Consider the following 22,704-nt stretch of genomic DNA (forward strand, 5'->3'; position numbering starts at 1 on the left):
AGTATTTACTTTTTATATGATATTAGAGAGTGATTAATTTCTTACATTGGATTAAACTGTAGGTACTTTTTCTAATTAAAATTCAAAGTGAAACCATTTTACCACTTTCAACTCTTCATTTCCCCAAATCTGTTCGTCAGTGATAGAAACAGAGCACAAATTTTGCCTAATAATTGTTATGGCTGTATGCCCTTTTCATGCTTTGATCAATTAAGTGAATTTTAAAAATAGATATTCTTTCCTTTTCCTTTTCCCATTTGTTTTGCCAAGAATTTAATTTCCTTCATATAGTAAAATAATGTTAGAAAAATTGTTTGGTTGGTCCAATTTGGCAGCAATAGTTCATCAAAACAAAGAGATTTCTCTCTTTAATAATAGTTTTTTGGATTCTTTAGAGAGCATGTATGTCCAGTATGATGAAAATGCTTTTGAAAAATGAATTGATGCAAACAGAGTCGAGGACAATAAGATGCTGTTTGAAAATGACAATGAAGCAAAAAGCAATTCCTTATTTCCAGGACTCTATGGTGTACAGGATTAGTATGTTTCAGCAAGAAGCACCTCCCAAATTAGGCATAGTAGAGTCTCCACCTGGGAAATCAAATTGCTTTATCTTTCCTACAAACACATTCAGTTGCAGTTGTGTTTTCACACAAAAAGATATTTTTATCTGAAATATTTGAAATTTGAATGGAAACAATTGAGGACTCTATTGCTAAAATTTCTAATGCTTATCATTTTACTTAGAATTTGTACATCTTAGATTTTTCTTCTTGGCAACACTTAAGTTCTTATAAGATTATGACCCCCATTCTGACTGAGGTGTGTCACACCTTAACTGAATTAGCCTCATCAAAATGTCCTACTTAAAATGGAATCACACTCACTGGAAAAGATTAAGTTTAAGACATGTTTTTCTGCAGTACATATAGCACAAAAACATCACAGCCCACTGCTTGCTCACAGTGTCTCTGGTGGCTATTGTCCCCTTCCTCATAAACTTTCCCTTTGTGAGTGTGTACTTTACTGTTTTTATTATTATTGTGGTTATTGCTCCTGTGATGCTACCTTACCTTGTCAGTAATGGTTCAGGAGGGACTATGGTAAATGTTCACATACACTTAAATATGCTTTATTTCTAAATATCTCACCCATTCCCTTTATATATCTATTTATATTCTGTGTCTTACCCTCAGTAAGGATGTTATTCATGTTTGAAGGTGATACCAATGAGAAAAACAGTAACTATTTTTTGAATGCTTAATATTTGTACCTTTTGAAGTATGTTTCATATTTCATACAATGATATATGCATTATATCAAATAATCTTTACATCAACATTGTCAGATAAATCTCATGCCAATTTATCTTTCAAAGTTAGGTAACTTAGCCAAGGCTAAAGAGTTAGTGAGAAGAGGATTCAGGGAATGAGCACAGTCTATCCAATTCTAATTATCTCATCATCTACAATGTATTAAAGTTACTAAAAGCAATTCAAATGGCAATGGTGCTATAATAGAGGGATACCTTCTGTAAGAATGACTTGTCTTCAAATTGTAAGTGTTTATATTAAAAAATTGTAAAAGGCATACTGGCATATGTTGATTCATCAGGAGCTGTAAAAGAAGTGTTGGATTAATGTTTAAGAATGAAAATTCTAAATGAAGAAAAAAATTTTGTGAGTTAAGGAAAAATATGAAGTGAACAATTGCTGCAGTGATTACAGATTATTAGTTATTAATTTTCTGAAAGAGGGCAATACCAGTCATCCCTCATATTTAAATTAACAAGTGATTCATGAAGAAATCACAGAAATGTAAATATATAAATTATTCTACAGAAATGAGAACAAGCACACACACATGAAAATAAATGCTTTATTCTCAAATTGCATTTTTATTCCATGTATTCATTTTAAATTTTGCTGTATTTTCAAAATTCATAAGACCATAAATCTTTGTGACACTGGGAAAGCTTTTATTAAAATTTTTATACTTAGCTCTTTAAAGATAATGATTTTTCTTTTTAAACTTCATCTGAATATCAAAACAAAATATTTATTGATACCATTTTACTTAACTTATTTTTTTCTGTTTGTACAGTGACTAAAAATAGTGCTCATAGTCAAAGGCTTTATTCTTTATTTTGTTGAAAGTGAAGAGATAATGTCTGGAAATTTAAGGACAAAAAGGACAATTATACTAAAAATGAATAAAACTAGTCTTTTGTTCCACAAAATGGCACCCTAATCATCCAACCATCTCTTCCTTTGACATCTAGAAGTCTTCATTGTACATTCAATGATAAATGCTTTGTTCAGCCTGAACACTTTAAACTACAGAAAGTAAGGGCATCTGCTGTATTTATGCTTATGTGGCCTTACACAAAACCCCTTCTGTTGTTTGCCTGACAGAAAAGCATACATCTCCTCTTTCACGAGAGAGCGTCTGTTGGGAGTTTAAACTTCATCTCTCTTTGCCAAACAATGCTCCATCCATGATCAAAGTAAAGCAAAGAGTTGACATTCAAGTTCATGTTCGGCATCCTTAGCATATATTGAATAGAAATAAAAGGGAAACTTTAATTCTAAAGAAATTATTTGATTAGTATCTGGAAGTTGGCATTTCAATGAAAGCCACAATATCCAACAATGTGAAAAGTAAGCTTTATTTTGGCCCCATTGTAATTACTTTGTCATTCCCACCCTGTCATCACTTTACCAAGAAGTTTGGCCTTATGGTTCCTCATTTTCTTTGAGACAATTCTTCAAATTATCCCCAAATCTATTTAAATTTACTCTGTAGATATATCCTCCTTATAACCTTCTCAGAAGTTATCTCATAGAATCTAATTCAATCACCATGAATCCTCAGAAACTGCCCTTGTGAACATTAATGATCTCCTCCAAGCAGCCAAAGTCACTGGGCCTGTTTGTGCTTTTCTTAGGCTGCATAACTTACCTTATTACCACACTTACCATGTTTTATTGTATTATCTACTCATCTCCCTCTCCCTTGAGTGAGGCCAAGTACTGACTATTTTTTATCTCTTACCACAAATGTCTAGCAAAATTTCTTGTACATACTTGAACTCCAAAACATTTAATGAGTCGATGATTAGTTTTAACAGTTTGTAATGCTCTTATTCTCATTCTTTTTGTTTCTGGGTACATGGGACTATTACATTTCCTTATGATTTTGAAGTTAGGTGGGGTCATCTGATCAACTGTAGCCAATGGGTAATTAGTGGAAATAATATGTGTGATTTCTGGGTTGAGGCTGTTAACTGTCAGTTAAGAGCCTCTGACTCTCTCTCTTCTTGCCCCAGTGAGCTTGAATGAATGTGTTAAGAGGAATCACAAGAACAAAGCAGTCTGAAATGCTGAGCTGCCTAATGGAAGCCAACTGTCCTCTAGTCTCACTTAACATAGGAGGCTTGGTTTCAGCAAAAAATAATAATAATAATAATTTTGATTTTATTATATCACAGCTTTTGACAAGCTACAATCACCATGGTGTAGCCTAATCTAACTAATGAAACACAGAATTATAAAAACAGTTTCTTAGAGAGATGGTGACAAATGTCTAAACAGATCTTAAGAAAACTAGGAAACAAAGGAAGGCAATACAAGAGCATGGCAGAAGAAATGGAGATACTTCCATGAAAAGAAAGGAACACTATGAGAACAAAACCTACTCAATGTTTAAATATTGTAGATCTGCAGAACAACAGATGGAGCCAGTCTCCCTGGGATAGTGGTTCTTGACATGTGGTTTGCAAATCTCTGCTTGTCTATGGGGTGCTAAATTTTAGGGGGCACAATCTCAAAACTAATTTTCCTTACACTGCTAAGACAATATTTTCCTTTTTCACCATGTTGATATTTGCACTGGTGGTGGGTAAAACTGCAGGCAGCTTAGCATATATCGTGGCAGTGAAACCAAACAGCTCTACCAGTCATTGTATTCTTTACTCCCATGCAGTCTGGGAAGAGTGTCAGACATGCTTAAGTGTGTCCTTGAAGAAGCCAGAAAATTTATGAATTTCATCAAATCTTGGTTGCTGAGCAAACGTATTTTTAGTATTCTTTGTTACAAAATGGGAAGCAGACATAAAGCACTTCTGTCTCATGGAAAAGCGCTTGTGGGATGTTTGCAGTTATGAGCTGTACTAGAAGAATTTTCATGGAACACCATTTTTAATTGACAGTTAAAATGTGACTTATCCAATGGGGTATGTGGCTGATAATTTCTCAGTAATGAATTAAGTTAGCTTATTTCTTCAACAAAAAACAACTTAAGAGCACAGGGTAATTAAGCCAGGCACATGGTATGAGAGCATTTTAATTTATGGCTTTGTTTTGTTTTAATAGTGGAACAGGAGTCAGATTATTTAACTGTGAAAAACCTAGCTGTCTCCACTAAATTTAGACTTCATATTGAAAGGTTAAAATGGTAAGTCTTTCAGAGTACTTCTATAGAGTATAAAAAAATAAGAATTAAACCCAAGTAGCTCGTTGTCTTAAGAAGATCAAGAAAGCAAAAATGCATTAAGGGAGAGAAAATTTAGGTCCAGAGCCACTAATTCCTGGAGGAAGAATGCCCTTTATATTTAGGCCCATATTATTTAAATACAAAATGCTAGATTGTTGACAGTTTTCTTAATGAATGAAATATACCTATTCATCTAAAAGCCCCTTGTGTGTGTGTCTGTGTGTGAGAGTGTGAGAGAGAAATCAAATTGATATTGTCTATGCTCTTTGTTCTTCCACAAAATGCGCTATTAATATTTTACTAGAGAATATAAAGAATGCTACAATAATTCTAGTAAAGAATATAATGGAAGCTGCAATAAAAAGAAAACTTAAGTGACACTAAAGAGGTGACAGATAATTTTAATTACTCACTGAACATTAGTTAAATTGTGGAAGGAAATTAGACATGTCAGGCATATTACATAGTTATTAACAGTGTGTGGGAAGATCAGACACTCTGAGTCAGTGATGAGACCTTTATTGAAACAGGCCAGTGACCACAAAAGGATTTTAAAAGGCCATTAAAACCCATGACAACAGATCCTGTTTCTCCAAGCTAATTAACAACAAGCAGACCGCATTGAGTTGTATGTCTATGCGGCTATGTCTCTAATTTTATAAGGCTGCATTGGCATGGACATGTTTCTGTGTATCTCTAAGGTATTATTCTATAAGCCTGAAAAGAGGAGGAAAAAGTAGTATTTTCTCCCCTCTAACTTGAAAGAAAGCACCTCCATCCCCACCCCCGGCGTGCTCATGCTCAGTGCCTTCGTATTCGAACCTATGAGCCAAGATTTATCAATTATATTGGCTTAAAGGATTCCAAAAGCTATTTTTTCAATTCGATTTTCTTAATATTAAATTGGTTACTTACTTCCTTTGCCTCTGCCAGGGAGGCAAGAAATTGGCTCCTATGAATAATATCATAGTAAGTCCAAGGACTGAGCTTAAAATCCCCACTGCAAATATTTGATTGGAAAAGGGAAACAGTTTGTAGAAGAGGAGGAAGGGTGTTGCTAGAGACTAACGGAAGTATACATGGATGCAACATAAACTAAGAACGTTCAGCTTCAGTGGTCTCATATTCCTTACCCAGGTAAACAAAATAGTTTACAACTTAGAGCTATGTTATAGGATGATCTTAAAGGTTGAATTGTGCCCCCAGAAGGATGAGTTCAAGTCCTAATCCCTGATCCATGATTGTGACCTTATTTGGAAATATGGTTTTTAAAGATGCGATTAGTTATGATGAGGCAAATAGGATTAATGTGGGCCCTACTGCAATATGATTAGTGTTCTTATAAGAACAAGAAATGCTGGATACATACAGACACAGGATAATATCATGTTCAGATGAAGATAAGAAAGAAGGCCATGTGGAGATGGAAGTGGAGATTGGAATAATGCATCTACAAGGCAAGATTGTGAAAGGTTTCTGGCAAACACAAAAAACTAGAAGCAAGGAAGTATTCTCCCCTACAGGTTTCCAAGGGTGCATTGTCTTGCACACACTTTGATTCCAGACTTCTAGCCTCCAAATCTGTGAGACAAAGTTCTGTTTTAAGCCATCTGATTTTTGGTGCTTTGATACAGCAGCTCCAGGAACCTAAGACAAATAAGGACAGTAAATTAATCTTAAATTAATTGACTGCCTTGGTCCTGAAGAACTAACCCAGCAATATATTACAAGGAAAAACTGTGACTATGAGGACAGAATAGGACTTTCTTTTGAATATTCTCACTGTCTCATTCTTTCTGTTACTGTTCATGTTCTTTTCACCACAAATATGAAAACGTGATCCCAGTATTTGTAGTAACCAGTACCTCTGGATCAAAGGATTGGTTCAGATATGGAGATGTTATTCAAGATGTGCAATATGGCCTTTTTTTCTGGGGAGGGAAGAAAATGTTTCCTCTCCTTTAAGTTGTCAGAGCAACAATGATGGGTCCTCAGAGAAACTACCAAGCAGTCAGGAAAGACAGATGGTTGTTTAACTCCTGCTTCCAATCTCTATATTTCCTTGTCCATTAGTGGCTCCTAAATTTCTTCAATTCTGTGAAATACACAGTTTATCTTCTCAAGGTACAATTTATTGCCCTGTTCTGCATTATTTGAGGGTAAATTATTAGTTACTTGAAATCTGTGCCAACTGTGTTACATAACTTCATTTTGAAAGAATTTTTAGCTCTTTTAAATGATTTGTTTCTATTAGAGATTTTTTCCTAACAATTTTACTATTAGTTTTTAATTTGCTGTTCCTTTGAGGGTCCACTGTCTAATGGCTAGTAATTATGAAGGGCAGGCAAGTGTGTATACTTCACTGAAAATAGAGGCACAGAAAGGCTTTCATGTAAGTAAGGTGACCTTGGCATTTTCTTGGTTTACCATAAGTATTAAATAATTTAAGCTTGTTTAAGCATAAAATTATTTTTCAAGGCTTCTGCTGTGCATACGTATCTGGGTGATGTCCACAGTTCTCATTGTCTAATACCAGCAAGTAGGAGTGAGAGCTCAGGATGTTCATCTTCTGGTAAAACCATGTACCTTGGAATTCAGCAAAGATAAGATGTTTTCCCTTTATCCTGTCTCTAAGGTGAAGGGCAGCTTTTCTAAAATTCAAACTAAGACAGGAGGACAGTTAGCACTGAGATATGTTCAACAATGGAATTATATGTCTACATGATACAGGCATATAGAAGCTTATCAATTCATTATTTCTCCATATTCAGTGTTGTTGAACACATCTCTCCACTTAGCGTCTCAGAAAATGTCAAAACCCACATGGAGCTCTATGAGCTACTTCTTTTATTTTGTTTTTTTTTTTTTCTTTCTTCTTTCTTTCTTCTGTTTTTCTGGTTTCATAAAATGATTTGATAAGGGAACATTTTCTTAAAATCACTCTTGTATACTTAATATAAACATGTACATTGAAGAAGCAATAGGCATAGTAATGCCTCTATCAGGGATAAAACAAGGAGAAATGACAAATGCATTTATGCAATATTAAAAAAACATGCAGAACTAAACAACATATTTATGGACAAAAATCTATATTGTTAAACAAAGAGAAAAGCCACGATGAAATAGGAGAAAAGAGGGAATAGAATACAGCAGATGAAGAAGACATAAAATATTTAAAATAATAAAAATTTATAGTTTTTAAACTGGTTGGTAGGTAATGGTGTTCGTTACATCATGACTTTTAGGCCTTTTATGTTTGTATAAATGTTATTTTGTGTCTGCTCAATAGTCTAAAGTTAATTTATGTAGTTATTTTATACAAACATTATATTTTAATATGCCTGAATCCACTTTTATATAAGATTGCAAGTTTCATTGTGCAAATATATTGCATATTAGCTAAGAAAGATACTAGCAATGTGATTCAAACTGACTCCCTTTCATTGAAAAACACACCATACTATCTTGAAAGTCAGTGAAATTAGGCATCTTTATTTGGAAGAAAATTTCACTTTTTATTCTCAAAATCTTTCAAACCACCATTTGATCAGACTTTCAGAGCTATACTTTCAATGTGATTAAGCATACAAATATTTAAGCTTGTATTTCTCCTTTTCAAGGCATAGCAATATTGATTTTTTTCACTCAAGCATCTCTAATTCAATATTCATAGTTTGGCACATTGTGCTCCATTTTCTCTGTGAAAAACAATTACTGTAGAGCCTTTTCTGGTAAATGTTAAAAGTTTAAAGCACATGATATAATTTTCATGGTCCCAAACTGTAATTAATTCAGACACATGAAATGTAGACACAACACTACTACTAAAGCCATCCCTCACACTTCCCAAACAAACCAAAACAAAAACCACCACAACAAAACTGAATATCCATTACAGCTGTATTAGGTTGAACTCAACCTTTACATAGAATTCAGAGGAATACTGGGGTACTATTATTAATATTTTAATGAGCAAAATTGATAATTATAGCTAATTGAAGATGTAATGTTTATTCATTATGTTATCTCTATGGGAAACGTTCTAAATTATAAAAAATCCAAAACGATCTTATAAAAGACTATTTTAAAAACTGAATCTAGTTGAAATTGTACACATAGCATGAGAAACTGTGTCATTATAAATCCCAGTGGTTGGAGAAATTAAGAAATATGTGCTCTATTTTGTTTTATACCATTGGAACTCAGTTCCCTCAGAAACAAATGAGGAAGGAGCTGGGGTGAAGTGTTAAAGGGCAATGTGTTTTCTTTAATGGTACTCATAGCTTACTTTCTGTGTGTATAGATTCCCATATTTTAAAAAATATGAAATAGACTTTGATAACCTAATCATCAAACATACTGTTTTTACAAGGTAGCCCAGGAACAGTCCATTACTTAATTGGTTTGTATTATATCGGACCTTAAATTAATCAGAGTCAGCAACTACAATATTCAAGTCAAATGATGCTATTGCAGGTATAGTGATCTATAACATAAAGCCTACATTCATGGAATTTGGAAATTATTAGAAAGAATATCACACACAAACCATTCAAACATGTTTGGACACTCACACAGATGTCTGCAATATTTTTCCAAAGCTTGGATTTCTCAGACAAGTTTCCTAGGGATGATATCTTTAAGCAGAGTCCTGAAGACAGAAATAAATGAAAGCTCAGGTTTTTGTTTGACCTCATCTTTAATATCAACAAAAAATAATGTCTTAAGATTGAAAAATCAACAGATCAGTAGTTCCTTGAAGCTATCCCTGAAGGCTCATGCCCACAATACAAAAGAAAACTGCCTGCCATAATACATACTGCCACTTGTAGAATACCTACTGTGTGCTGAGTATTTATCAGGCAATGTATATACCATATTACCTCATCATTTATAAAATACATACAATTAAGAAGTAAAAACATGTATTTTCAATTGAGCAGTTATAACTTGCATCTGAATTTTAAATATGCAAATTGAGAATTGTTTTTATTAATGAATTAAAAAAATATGTCTTTTCTCAATTCTACATTTTATATATGAGATCCTTTGAGGTCAAAATATCGCTTGACAAAGTTACAAAGGCAATGGAATAATTAGGATTAATACTTAAGTACTCTTTAATCTCTATATAGATTTTTTCTTTTAGGTTATAAATACAAGTCAAATGCAAATTACTGCTAAACTAACTTACCATTTACTACCAAAAGAAGCTGATTCCTAATAATAAGAAAACACATCGCTTAGAAAACATTTTTTAGAATACTGACTAAAGCATCACATCTATGATGAAGTTATCTACTTCTGTGAAAATATTATTGGTGTTTCACATCAGAAAACTCTCCCAATTTCATTTCATCCCTAGATTTAAAGAGTTATTCCCTTATACAGTACTGCTGGAACAGATTGATTAATTTTAAGCATGTTTTTCTTGTTTATCAAAAGGAAAGTTGCTATGTCTATTATATAATTTCAAAATAGCTGGTTGTCTTTACACATGAACGACAATATGTCCTTAACACTCTTGTGACTTTCCTAACTATGGTCAACTAATGATTGTAAAGGTTCTTCAGTTCTTTTTTCTGATGCCATAATTTAACCAAATCCTTGATCTTTAAAATTCCACTAGTGATCATGTTGGTAAAATCAGGAGTAGAGAATTGTCAAGTTTTATTAGAGAGACATACTTTAAAGAGATTTTACTGCTTTTACTAAAAATAATCAATAAGAATCATTATCCTAGATGTTGTGTATATTAATAACCATGAAAGAAATAAGTCTCTTTTAAGAAATCCAAAATACTGAGCAGGAAACCTGACATTAGAACATAGTAATAATGATAGTACAAATTAAAGAAATGAACCATCTATGTCTAAAAGTGAAAAGATTTTCTGTTTTATGCATGTCCAAAAGAGTTCGAATTGTGTGGCATGTGGGTTTGGGGGATGTCTGTAATTAGAACTGTGTATTAGGATTAGAATTGCCTGTGAATGAGGGAAAACTAGGTAGAGGAGACAAGGATGCAAATGAGACATCTCTGATTATACATTATTGTATACTGGGACTTTGGAAGCATGCTCCTACTTTATATGTTTAAAATAAAAATTAAATAAAAGAGCCTTTCTTAAAATTGAAAATATTCTGAAATGAATGAGCCTGTGTTTCAAGTTGGTAACAAGGTAAAAAGAGAGAATATTATTTCAAGTTGACTTAAAAACAGAATATTTGACTTTCATCCATAATATTTTTAAAGAGGAAATATAACTCTGAGGAAATCTTAAATTACATTTTATAGTTTTATCAACAATCATAAAAGCAGTATTATTGTAAAATTATTTTATACTATTATATATATAGTATACACCAGTATAAGGGAACAAATATTTCAGAGACATTAGGAATAATGATTTGCAGAGCAAGAGAAAGGAAGATAAAAGCCCTGAAGTGTTAAAATTGATATGTATATTATAGTCTTTTTTTTTTTTTTAATGTTTCTTTCCTTTGCCCTCACAGAGGGTCAAGAAGCAATAATGTCTCAACAGCAATGAGCACCAACTATTGGGGCTCAATGCCATCAATGATAAATACCATTCCTCCATAAATAATGAGATCCTTGGGAAAGTGGATAATTCCAGATTTCGGTAAGACAACTTATGCCAAAAAGGCAAGAAGCTGCTAAACCTGGGAAACATGTCAAAGAAGAGCGTGGCCAACATAAAGGGACACATATGGATTTTTAAAAAATGAGTGCAATTTGAGAATAAAAAAGAATAATGACTTTGAATAATGACTGAAACCAATTGAATATTTAGGAGCTCTGAAAACTCTACTATAATAATATAAACATAGAAATAATTTTTAATTTTGTTTGGAACAACTATCTTAGGGATGCCATTAAAGCAACAGTTTCTTTTTCTAAAATGTGGCATTTACAGGGAAAGAATAAAACATTTATTTCGTTTCTTGTATAAATTCTATCTCAGTGTAATCAAATAACTCTAATTGATGAGACAAGGTTCTCCTTCACAAAATAATTTCAACTAATAGAGAAGGAATACGAGATTTCAACATCTTCATTTTGTAACCCATAATGAAATAATTGATTCAAACAAATATCATCAATAGAAGAAATCATGATAAAATCTGAGAGAAATGTTATAATGGAGGGATCAGTCTGTCACTGAATAAATTCGCAAATCCCCTTTTAGCAGACAACTCATGTATTTTTGATACATGCAACATGAACTAAATAGCCATAAAGGCTTAAGGCTGTGTTCTGACAAAAGAAACAAGCAAAAAAGAACCTGAAGAATCAAGATTTTTAGATCTAGATTCAGTTTTCATAAAATACAGGAGGTAGAGCAACAAATAAAATAGCATCAGGGAGAAGGAAATAGTGCACAGTGAAATTAATATTGTTTTTTTGACAATATAACCACATAAAAAAAATGAGGGAAGTATTCTCCTGATTAAAACATAAGAGAATAATCAAATCCATGGTGTTAAAAAATTCATCCCATAAACACTTACATTTATGTCTATAGAGCATTTATTTCTTCTTTAGTTTTTAATATATTGCATATTTATGTGTAAGATTAATTCCCATTAATTTGAGTTCCTCAAGTCAGGGATTATATCTTTTTACTGGCATTGCATTTCTATCTACCAGAACTCTTGATTCAGATAGAATAGGCAAGTAAAACAGCTTTGTTCAATGAACATACTTGATAATGTCTTCACTGGGACAGGTACTGGTTTTATATTGATCTGTAAGACAAACGCCACAGACTTAGTTTAACAACGCCCACTATTACATCCCAGTTCTTGTGACTCATAAATATAGGCCAGGCTTAGCATGGTTGTCTGCTTAAGGTCTCACAAGGCTACGGTCAGGGAGTTGATTGGGCTGCACTCTCATCTGGAGGTTCCCTGACTAACCAGCTTGTTGGCAGAACTTATTTCCTTGTTGTTTTAGGTTCTGAAGGCCTATCTTCTTGCTTGAGGCCATTCTCAGTTCCTAGAGGACACCCACAGTTGTATGCCACATGGGTATTCACAACATGGCCACTTCTTCAAACCAAGAAGGAGTTACTAGGGTGAGTCAGCTAGCAACTTGGAATATTATGTGATGTCATGTAATTACAGAAGTAGCATCACATTATCTTTGCCATATTCTGTTTACTAGAAAGTCACGAGTCCTGCTCACTCAGTAAAGGGCATTGCACAAAAGCGTGAAGAGGAGGAGGCAGGGATTAAGGCAGCCACCTTACAGACTGTCTGTTGTAAGATATTATGTATAATTATTTCTAACCATCCATAGAAAAATAAATTGCCAAAAGTGTGTGCTGTGTTGTGGAATTTGATATACTTAAAAGAGTCATAGACTCTTAAAAATTAGAAGACTGTTTTCACATTAAGCTGTTTGATTTTTTCAAATAATAAAGTTCATTTGTATTAGGCTAAAATTTTGTAGTGAATGACAAGATAAAGAATCAAAATATAGACTTAGAAAAATAGTGTATCAGGAGTTTTTCATATTGAAAAGGAAGACTGATTATACTGTTTTTGCTGCATGTCCTATACACTTATCTGTAAGAAATTATTTACCTCCAAAGAAGAAACCATTTTTATATGCAAAAGTTTCTTATCTACAGGCATTTCATAAATACTTTTGGGGATATAGACATAGAAATAGACGTGAATGTAGAAGTAGATATAAAGTTGTAGATGTTAATCTCTAAGCTTTCAGGGACAGTGAAATCCATAATGGAACCAACTTGTCTTTGAAAACTGGAATATGATAAATTCAACTCAATTCTGAGTTACAGAATAACTGTCAAAAGGAAACTGAAATTAGGGCATGATTATATTTGCTCCTGGCTCAAATTATTCTTTTCTTCTTTATAAACTCCCTTTCCTGCTTTCTAAGCATCATCCCATCACTGCATATTAAAAAATCATATTAAAAAAAGCAAGACTCTGGCCCAAGGAGGAAGTAGGGGACTATTACTTTCTTATAATGTCCTCTCTGTCGTTTGGTTTGTGGATCTGCTAATTCTCACTGAATGAATAAAACTTGCCTTTTCCCATTCAGTTATATAATTTCTATGCCTGATAAATATATCTCAGCTGAAATCAGAATTTAAGGCAGTGGAACCAAAACATAAGTAATTCTATATGAAACATATGAGTATTCCTCCCCCACAACTAGCAAACTAAAACAGCTCCATCAACTCTGAAGAACTCTGTAGGTCATATATTATTGCAGGAACTGCTGACACTGAACTTGGATACCAAAATACAATGGGCATGATTGGATTCTGGGTTTGTCTCCAAAAACAAAATGGGAGTGGCCACATAATGGACAGCAGAGTCAAAGCAGTAATCAGAATGGTTTGACTTGCAGAGAACTATGACATTGGCTAGTTGATCATGGGGTATCTAGAAATGAAATAGATGGTCAGTTTACTAAATCTGTAGGTGATCTGTATAATCAGAAAAGTTCTAGGTCAAGTGAAAAAGTCTAACTTGAATCACAAAAATACAACCCTTCAATCAATTCCCAGACTTGACAGCATGGCTCTCAAATATCTTCAATTAAGTTAAGGCCAAGTCCCCTTGGGCCCTGCTACACTGCCAAAAATTTATACTCTTAATCATCTTCCCATTCTTCCCAAAAGGACCTATGTCCTTGTACCAATGTGACTGTGCACTGGAGAAAAAGAGAAGACTAGACATTTGGGGGATTACTAGACACTGGGTCTGAACTGACATCAATTCCAAGAGAACCAAACCATCACTATGGTCCACCAATCAGAGTAGGGATTTATGGAGATCAGGTCATAATGTGGTTTGAGCTCAGGTATTTCCCACAGTGGGATGAGTACAGCTGTATAGCCCCTTTCTGGGTATCCCTGAAGAAGAGTGATGAAGGGAAATCCTCCCAGTGAGCAGAACTTCAAGCAGAGCATATTGTTACTCATTTTGCTTGGACGGAGAAATGACTGGAGGTGTGATTGCATACTAATTCATGGGCCATGGCCAGTGGATCAACTGGGTGGTCAGAGACCTGGCAACAACGTGATTTAAAATTGGTGACAAAGAGATCTGGAGGAGAGGTATGTGGATAGATCTTTCTGAATGGGTGAAAAACATGAAGACACTTGTGTCCCATGTAATGCTCCCCAAAGGAGGAATTTAATAAGTTGATGGGATGAGCTGTTCTGTGGTTATCAGTCAGCCTCTTTTCCCAGCCACTCCTGTCATTGTCCAATAGGCTCATGAACAAAGTGGTCAACGTAGTAGGGATAGAGGTTGTGCCTGGGCTTGGCAACATGGACTTCCACTCATCAAGCCCAATCTGGCTATAGCCAGTGCTGAGTGCCCAATCTGCCAGCAGCAGAGACAAACACTCATTCCCCTTTGCAGCATCATCCCCAAGGTGGTCAACCTATTACTTGATGGCAGGTTGATTACACTGGACTGCTTCCATTATGGAAGGGTCAGCATTTTGTTCTAACTGGTATAGTAGTCACATACTCTGGATACAAATTTGCCTTCCCTGAATCCAATGCTTCTGCTAAAACTATGATATGAGGAATTGCAGAATACATTATCCATCATCATGATATTCCCTGCAGCATTACTTATGATCAAGAAACCCATTTCACAGCAAATAAAGTATGGAAGTGGGCCCATGCTCATGGAATTCACTGATCTTGCTGTGTTCCCCTCATCCTGAAATAGCTGGATTGATTGCCTTTTGAGGAATCAAACTGAGTGGTAATTCCTTGCAGCACTGAGAAAATGTTCTCCAGGATGCTATATAAGCTATAAATCAGTGCCCAATCTATGGTAATGATTTTAGTATTGAAAGGATTCACAGGTTCATGAATCAAGGCATGGAAAAGGGAATTGCACCACTCACTGTAACCTATAGTGATAAGCCAGAAAAATACTTGCTTTCTGTCCTCATGATTTTATCCTCTCTGGTCTAGAGGTCTTGGTTCCAAAAGGAGGAGTGCTTTCACTGGGAGACAGAACCATGATTTTATTGAACTGGAAGTTATAGCTGCCACTTAGCCACATTGCACTCTTTAGGCCTCTGAAACAAATGGCAAAGAAGGATGTAGCAGTTTGGAGGCTCTTATGTACCCCAGAAAAGCCCATATTATTTCAGTTGGGATGTGACCCACCCCATTCAAGGCTGATCTTAATCCTTTTACTGGAGTCCTTTAAGAGAGGATGAAGGACAGAAAAAGCCAAGAGAGCTTAAAGAGAAAAATACCTGGAGAAGCTAAGAGGAGACCCACAAAAACTCAGAGAGGAAGCCATGGGACCAGAAGCTGAAAGCAAGAAAAACTGGGAGTGAAGGAACAGCAGACATTGGTCATGGCCTTGCTATCTGACAGAGGAACCCTGGATGCCAGCAGCCTGTCTTCAGAGAAGGTATCATCCTGCTGATGCCTTAATTGAGACATTTTCATGGCCTTAGAACTGTAAATTTGTAAGCTAATAAATTCCCATTGTAAGAGCCAATCCATTTCTGGTATATTGCATTCCAGCAGCTTTAGCAAACTGAAACAAAGGGAGTTACTGTACTGGCTGGGGTCATTGACCCTGCTTATCAAGGGGAAATAGGAGTGCTACTACACAATGGAGGTAAAGAAGAGTTTGCCTGAAATACAGAAGAAGCCTTAGGGCATCTGTTATTATTTCCATGCCCTGTGATTAAAGTCAATGGTAAACTGTAGCAACCTGACACAGGAAGGATTACTAATGGCACAGACCCTTCATGAAAGAAGATTTTGCTTACCTCACCAGGCAAAGAACCAAGAACACATTCGGTGCTTGCTGAGTGTAAAGGAATGGGTAGTGGAAGAAGGTAGTTATGAAATAGCTTTGACCATGTGACCTGTTGCAGAAACAAGGACTGCAATGGTTATAAATATTTTTTCTTTATTTTATTATGAACATGTTTGTGTATATAATATATATATCAAATATTTTTCTTCTCTGTTATCCCTTTTCATATAGCATGTTATTAATATTACATCTTAGGATTTAATTTATAGAATATCAAGGATAAAAGTGACTATCACCTAAAGACTTTTATCTTCTGGGTAAAGCATTAGTGCATTTCTCATTGTTTGCAGGACAGTCATATTAAATTAGGTAAAAATATGACTAAGTTATTGTCTTTACTTGGAAGTTAAGTATGGTTTAAGGATATGTGTACTGGTGTCAGGGTGACAAGTATATTTAATTTCATGTGTCAATTTTGCTAGGTTATGGTGTCCAGTTGTTTAGTCATGCAAGCTCTAACCTAATACTATAAGGGTATTTCATAGTTGGATTTGAATGCGTAGTCAGTTGATTGCATCTACAGAGTTGCATCTAGAACCTGCTGGGGAAGTCATGGACATGCCTAGAAGCCCTCTCCAAGCCCTGCCACCCCCTCCTTTTCATTGTGTCCAGGTGTTTCAATATGTTTCTGTTTCACAGCCCAGGAGAGACATTAATCTAATGGAGCAGGCTGACCATACCTTAAACCTGAAACCTGAACAAGGTGAACTCTCAGTGGCAGGGTCCCCTCCCCCCTGGGATCGATAAACACTGAGATCTCTGGCAGCACATGGTCTCTTGGCTTTGATGCAAAGTGGGTATCAGGAGCTGCCTGCCTTCCATTGACCATGACCTGAACACTTGGTCTCCCTGGGGGATAGGCCACGATGGGATCTCTTCCCCACTCTTTTGGACCCTTTGTGCTGTGTAAGTAATAAAGCAGTCATTTGCTGCAAGTTTCTCCAGTACCTGAGCCTGTGCTGCTGAACATGGTGTAGCAACTTGCTCCACACAATCAACACGAGAGATTGTCCTCAGCAATGAAGGGAGTCTCTTCACCCAATCAGTTGGAGGTCTTAAAGCCAGGACTGACAATTTCAGAAGTCAGAAAGAAAAATTTCTATTTCTACTTCAGCCAGTCAGCTTCACCCAGGGAATTAATTGTCACTTTAATCAGAGTTTCCAACTTGCTGCCTGCCCTACAGAATTTGGACTTGCCCATCTCCAAGGTTGTGTGACAAATCCTGCTATAAATCTTTTACAGTATACAAACACACACACACACACACACACACACCGTTCTGTTTCTCTTGACAACCCTAACAGAACAGCTGAAAATCTAAAAATGTTAATTTTTAAATGTTAAAAATAGAGGGCATTTTATTTATATTATCGAATAATGGTCCCCAAGATGCTGTATAAATAGATAATGTTTACTTTCAAATTACTTTTATCCTCAGTTATGTGTATAGGTTTCTGGACCCCTATGCATAAATTCAGAATTTGAAAAGAAACATGTTAGAGGGCAAAAGCCTCTTTGATATGATGATTAATCTTGTTTATAGAAATAATCTCTAGACCTCTGCTTGAGATGCCATGTCGGGGGAGTGTGATTTATTTCTACTAACAAATGGCATGCCAGCAAAGGAACAGCTTCTATAAACCTTATAATCAGTGCTAACAGTGTTCACCATTCTATTTTTCTTCAATCTGTTTGTGTCCACAGTTTTCTAAAAAGATTAAACCAAATCATACATTATTGAGATAACATCTTATATAAATCTTAGATAAGTACCCAGGAATACCTAATTATACATATGTTGCAGTTTTTTGACATAAATTCCAAGAAATGATAGGGCTCAATTGTGAAATTTTATATTAAATTCACAAATTTGCATGTTATTAATCAAAATTATTTCTACTACTAGAATTATAAAATACAAAACCCAACCCAGTAAGCAAAATATGAATCCATGTCAAATATTCAAGAGGGCTCCTGTGTTTATGACTAGGCTTCTGGTAACATCTGCTCTTAAAATATTTTACAAGTCAAAATTTTCCCTTTTATGTCTTGTGGTGTAGAAGTTCTCCTGTTTAAGCAGAAAATATCTGACCAGAGTTTAATCAAATAATTCTTAAAATTCTGAACAAAACAACCTCCACATTGTTCTTTTCTTTTTTTCTCAAATAATTAGCAATTCATAGCCAAATTTAAATTTAAGTCCAATCTGTTAAGCAGCTGTTCAATTGATTTGTATTGTTACATATTTTTGTATGCTCATTTAGCAAGTATTTGTTCTTTAGTTCTACTTTTTGTGTAATCTTCCCTAATTCCTTTTATAAATAGGCAGCACATATGAAAAGCAAGGAATGATAGTATGAACAGTTATATCTTCCTTCAACTGCGTCCAGGATGGATCATGGAGAGTCGGAAATGACCAAGCCTGGAGATGCTAATTAAATGGTTCAGATGTTAGAATCACAGATATACTGGGGTGGGGAGCTAAAGAAGCCCTTACTCATTTCCAGAAATTTGATGGAAATTGGAAGAATATGTCCAGCAAAGTTGTCTGTAAGATAAGATAACTACAAAACTGCAGGATATACCTGAGGCTCATTTGCCTATGCCTCAAAATAACTTGGCAGTGTGTAGTCTGAGCTATAAAAGTATACTTTTATGGAAGTGTACAGATATTTTGACTAAATGACATAAGTACAATAAATAAAACCAACCAAATAAGCAGTCCTTAAAATTTTCACCTGGTTTTTGTTCAAGGACACCTTTATAAGGAGTTCATAGCAATGTTATTTGCACTGGGGTTAAAAAAAAGAATGAACCCAAATGCCCCCAAATAGGAAAATGAATGAATGTAACATTTTGCTTTATGAAATACTATAGGTCAAGGAACTAGAACAACATAAACCATTATAAATCTTGTAAATACAATCTTACTTATTTCTTAACAAACTATTTTAAGTGCTCAAACAACCTTAAGCAGTTTTAGGATGCATTAGAGGGAGAAAAAAAAAAAAAGGAAAGGCTCTTTCTCTTCCAGAGCAGGAGACAAAAAAGAAAGTTACTGAAGAATAGGGAAAATAGGTTACTAGACACATAGTTTAAAATTATTTTTAAAAGGTTTTTATAGTGCTCATATTCAATTATGTAGATAGTGTATATTAGTTTCAAATATGTCCCGTAATGTAACCGTATTATTTATATGATAAAACATACAAAAAATAAAAAAATTTGAAAGTATTAAAGTTTAATATTAAATTAGTTTTTATTTATTAATGGTGGTAACCTGTATTTCTATAACTGAGGCTCTTATTAATATTGTAATGAGGGTGATATGATTATATACATCCAAGTTTTGTAACTGCTGATTTAGTATGTTTTAGGAAAGTGATTCAAAATTTGCTTCTAAATTAATTTTTTCTCTCTTTTTGGATATAATTGCTATCTTTTGCTGAAAAATATACTTCACAAAATTAAATAGCTTGGTACAAAATATTGCAATTCTATATTATAGTGAGAATAATTTGTGCTATAATTATCTTTTATTTAAACTGGCATCATCTTTGATTTATTGTTTTTCTAACACCAAGAGGAATTAAACAGCTATATACTGATTGAAATAATTTTGTTTCCAACACTTCTTTTTCATGGTCCAAAATAATATATCTGGCTACTTATTATATTCATATTTACACATGCAAACTTGTTATATACTAATATGTACACTCATATTAGTATTATCTATTCATCTCTTTTATTTTAAATTAGTAAAACACTCATTTAATTTTTTAAAAATTCCTGACATCAATTAGCATAAACTACATTAGTATTCAATTTCCCCAAATTTCTTAAAGTTAGAGATTTCAGAAAATATATCCAGATTAATATCAAAGTAAAATACAAAAGTTGATATTAAAATTCACCAGAGAAATATTACATTTATTATATCTCCAGAATCTTTAAATAGAGCAACCATAAAATTGTGCACAATTTGCAGTTTCTTAGTTTTGTAAGAAATTATAAGTAAGATGCTAGTTCTTTAAATTATAAAATTTAGCTGTAAACACATATTTACCTTTATATTTCCCCAAATACTATTTTAGATAAGAATTTACCTGACATCATAAAGCAATTTTAAGGTATTTGGAAAGCTTTCCTTATTTGAGCATTTGAACTAAATCCAATTGTCTGCATGAATTAAATTCAATGCTTATTACCCTATTTTGTTCTGAATTAACTGCACTATTGCTACAGGAATAAAATATAGAGTCATGTTTAAACTCAAACCCATTAAAAGTTCAATTTCCTGGGGAGTTTAATTTACCTAGAAGCATTACGTGAATTTTGGATTAAAATCCAATTATCTTGATATTATGAAATCTTATACAATATTGTATTTCTTTAATTCTGAGTTTAAATGCTTTTGATTAAACTTCTAATGAAAAGCATTTGCAATTTATAATTCCAAAACTTTAAAATTACCTTTTGTTTAAGAAGTCATGTGGCCTTTATCTCTAGCCTTAAAACTCAGACTTTATGAAAAGGGGTAAAAAAAAAAAAACTATTGTTTATTTATCTCTGGTGAAAGTCACAACACAGGAGGGACATGAGCATTATTCAATCCAAAATTGGATTTCACCCGTACTTTTTTATCTAAAGGAGAGGAAAGTAGTTATACTGGAAAGTAGCATAATTAGTTTTTAAGCACAGTTTCAAACATTAGTTTTACTGTATTGGATTTCTCTGGGAGTTGAAAAGGTGAAAGTTGTTAGCGTTCCACACCAACACTTCCAACTCACTGTGTTTGGAGGAGGCCTTGGATAATACTATATTCCCCTTCCTTCCTTCATCCTGCCTCAGTTTCCAGATCAGGCAGAGAAATTCAAATGGAAAGGACCACTGGCTCTACCCCAGCAGGTGATATGAGGACATGTTGTGGAAGGTCCAAAACAGCATCAGTCATTATTTCATACTAAAGAGAGCGTAGTATACACTCCTTTAGCATTGGTAATTATTTCTTTTTAAATTGCACATGGGGAAGCTAGTTTTTCCTAGTTGAAATATTAATTTTAAAGACCTAACCTGAAATTGCTAATTTTGTTAATTCCCAATTAATACATTTATTCAATTTACTGAATTTGAAAATTTCAATTCTCTAAGAAGTGGTTATTGCTGACAGGGTGGCGCAGGAATGAAACATGGACACAAAATATAAAGTTCTGGGAGCAGGGGACTCAGAGCCTTGTAGGCAAAGAGTACCTCTGCTTGCTTCACATCATATTTATTAGCTTCATTTTATCACAGAAAATAGGGGAGTTAGTAACAGGCCGGAGAAGGATAAAGAAGTTAGTAAGATAGGGAAGTCAGGGACAGGCTACACTTCTTGCAGCAACAATGCGGGTGCTGCCCTGGACAGTGTTCCATCCGGGCAGGATTTGATGTTCCGCACCCCTGAGCACGTCAAGGGTGTACTCCCAGCTCAGGCTATTTTCCCACAAGTGGTGATATAACTTGTAAGAGAAAAAGATTTTGTATACTTGTGACAAGAGAGTATGTAATAGGAAAGGACAAGAGAAGAAGGTTTTCAGAACTCCAACATTCTGGGAATTTACATAATCCAATTATTTTTAAAATTAATTTGATGTGGGATGTTAACTCTGCATCTCAAGATTTACAATCTCACATAGAAGTGAATTCACACATGCCGAGCTGCTAAAGAGGAGGAATGTTTCCCTCCATCCTCAATTTCCTAAGACATTTCATATTTAGTAAAATCACTTACATTTGAAAAATAAGACTCATATTAAATAGCAGAGCCATTGGAGATTTTTTGAAAAGGCCCTGTCTGAACATAGGGTACATCTAAGAACCAGCTGTGAATTAATCCCTGACAAGGATATAGAATTGTTTGCCTAATGGATGCCTGAGTTACATAAAGTTTCCCTGAAATGAAAAGGTTGATATAATGCTCATTACTTATAGTCTAGATTACAGTCCTTAGTAGGCAGCCACTTGTCAAAAATGCTCTCCCATCTCTGCTAATTAACTCATCAGGTCAAATTGTGCAACGTACTAGAACATAATATAATTTGCTAATGTCCAAAGTAAAATAACTTTTTGGAACAGAGTATTTCCTCATTTTTAGGATTTCACTTATAAATGTATGTGTGTGGGGAAGGAAAAAGAGAAATTCATCAAGGATCATCTAAAATATAGATGGTAAAGCCCAAATTTCCAAATTGCTGGACAAACCAGAATTCAATCAATGTGTTCCCTTTACTCCAAGATTCAGGAGAGAAGACACACGCACATTTGACAATGGTAGGGATTTCCTTCATGCTTGCAAA

The sequence above is a fragment of the Choloepus didactylus genome, chromosome 12 (genome assembly GCF_015220235.1).
Source record: "Choloepus didactylus isolate mChoDid1 chromosome 12, mChoDid1.pri, whole genome shotgun sequence".
NCBI lineage: Eukaryota > Metazoa > Chordata > Mammalia > Pilosa > Megalonychidae > Choloepus > Choloepus didactylus.